This window comes from Mus caroli, unplaced genomic scaffold (genome assembly GCF_978045245.1).
Source record: "Mus caroli unplaced genomic scaffold, Mus_caroli_1 scaffold_4, whole genome shotgun sequence".
In the NCBI taxonomy this organism is placed as follows: Eukaryota; Metazoa; Chordata; class Mammalia; order Rodentia; family Muridae; genus Mus; species Mus caroli.
The window spans coordinates 87,832,002-87,834,292 of NW_028227259.1; positions in this window are offsets into that span (position 1 = coordinate 87,832,002).

Below are 2,291 nucleotides of genomic sequence, written 5' to 3' on the forward strand. Positions count from 1 at the left end.
CAATTTATGAAGGGTTTATCCATGCAGCTCTTTTAAAGAAAAAATCCTGGAGAGCACAGTAGTCAAAGAAATGTTTATTTTCTGCACTAGTACTGATGCTCTCCTCTTTTAGCACTGGGTGCTTCATTACCTATAATGTATTCAATGTGTCAATCTGTGGAGACAGTTTAGAATATGACGTCTTTTGCAGACTTAACAAAATTAGTTAATGAAGAAAAAATATATTTTACAGAAATACATGGAACATCAGTGGGAGAGATAGTACTAGATACATAGGCAACTTAATAAAAGAATCTTTGATAATAATAAAAATGCAAATACTTATCTTTTGGGTAGGTAAAGTAGTTCAGCCAGATCATTCCATCAAGCGTGAGGACCTGAGTGCAGCATTTGGAACTTAATGGGAGCAAACTCCTAGGTTTGTGAGTTGTCCTTTGACAAGTGCACAAGACACCCAACAGACACACACTGAGTTAAGTGTGAACATAATAAGGATATTTATCTGACACCTTCATGGTCCCACTCTTCATGCATAGTGTTGGATATTGAGTGAGAAATATCTCTAAATGTTTGGAATGGCAATCCTTGGTTGCCTTTGCTATCATAGAATAGTGTGGGAACTTTAGAAGGTAGAGCCAAGGTCAAGGTATTAGATCATTGCTTGCAGGTCTTTTGAACTCTACTGTCAGTAGATTCTTGGTTTCCAAGAACTCCTTAATGAGCATGTGTTCTCTGGCTAAAGCTTCTTCTCTTATGCTATTCTGCTAATAGAGAACAACTTTCATAGAATGAATGAATGGACCCTCTGACACCATGAGCTAAAATATGGAGGTTTTTTTATCATAATATTAAAAATAAAGCACCACATGTTTTCATCACTTCTTCCTATGTATTGTCTCAGTACTTTAATGCCTTTTGCTTTGGTCTATTTCCTCAATCCTAATGTGAATTAAAATCAAAGGAATATTAAAATATTCATAATATTCTCTGTATACACTTTAAAATTATTTACATCAAATGAGAAATTTTGTGTCTTTTTTTCTATTTTTATTAGATATTTTCTTTATTTACATTTCTAATGTTATCCCCTTTCCTAGTTTCCCTTCCTAAAACACCCTATGTCCTCCTCCTCCCCTGTCAGCTCCCCCCTCCCCTGCTCACCAACCCACCCACTCTTGCTTCCTGGCCCTGGCATTCTCCTACACTGGGCCATAGAGCCTTAACAGGCCCAAGGGCCTTTCTACCCTTTGATGATCGACTAGGCCATCCTCTGCTACATATGCAACTGGAGAAGCACCGGAAAAAATGTTCAACATTCTTAATCTTCAGGGAAATGCAAATCAAAACAACCCTGAGAGTCCACCTCACAACAGTCAGAATGGCTAAGATCAAAAACTAAGGTGCCAGCAGATGGAGAAAGAGGAAGACTCCTCCATTTCTGGTGGGATTGCAAGCTGGTACAACCACTCTGGAAATCAGTTTGGCAATTCCTCAGAAAACTGGACATAGTTCTACAGTTTCCTGTCTTAAAGAGTGAAAATTCAACTCTACCAATCTGATCCTAGAGCTCAATTCAACAAGGTCCTGAAGTCAAGAAACAACTGATAATGCTTTCTAAACACATCTCTCACTTCCCCTGAGAGCACTAGTGGCCTGTTGGCACCTTGGCATCTTCTACATTAGGAATATTCCCACCGGGAAATCAGCAAGCATTGCCAGTCTATTCTCATTCACCTGAGACTTAACAGTTGCCCTAGCACCATTGATTTTTCCAAGTCATTACCATCGTACTTTATGTATATTTTGCCTCAGTCCGTGGCTCTTCCATTGTCCTGTGATATAATTCATGCATATTTTTACCCAGTACAAAATCCAGAACTTAAGAAGTTGACAAATTTTGGCTGTTTTTTCCCTGTTTATCTGCTTGTTGCTGTTGTTTCTCCTAAAATCTTATTGAGCTCAATTTGCATTGACCCTTTACTTCTGGTGGACATGAGGCCTATCATTAAAAGTGATATGTTTCCCCAGTGGGACTCAATTGGCCCAAATTGATTTTTTTGTTAGGGAGTAGTTATTAACTGTAATTTCTGGGGTAGGCATGGGGTAAGCACCCATTTCCCCTCCCTTAATTCTTACCTGAAAGAGGAAAAGACCTCACCTACTAGGTAGCATCACTAAAGTTATCTTTCTTACTGTGCTAAAGCTAACATAATAAAATATTATATCTTGTCCATATTCATCCTCATGTTGTGTGATTTGATTTTTGGAAAATGGAAGGGGAACGGTCAGCT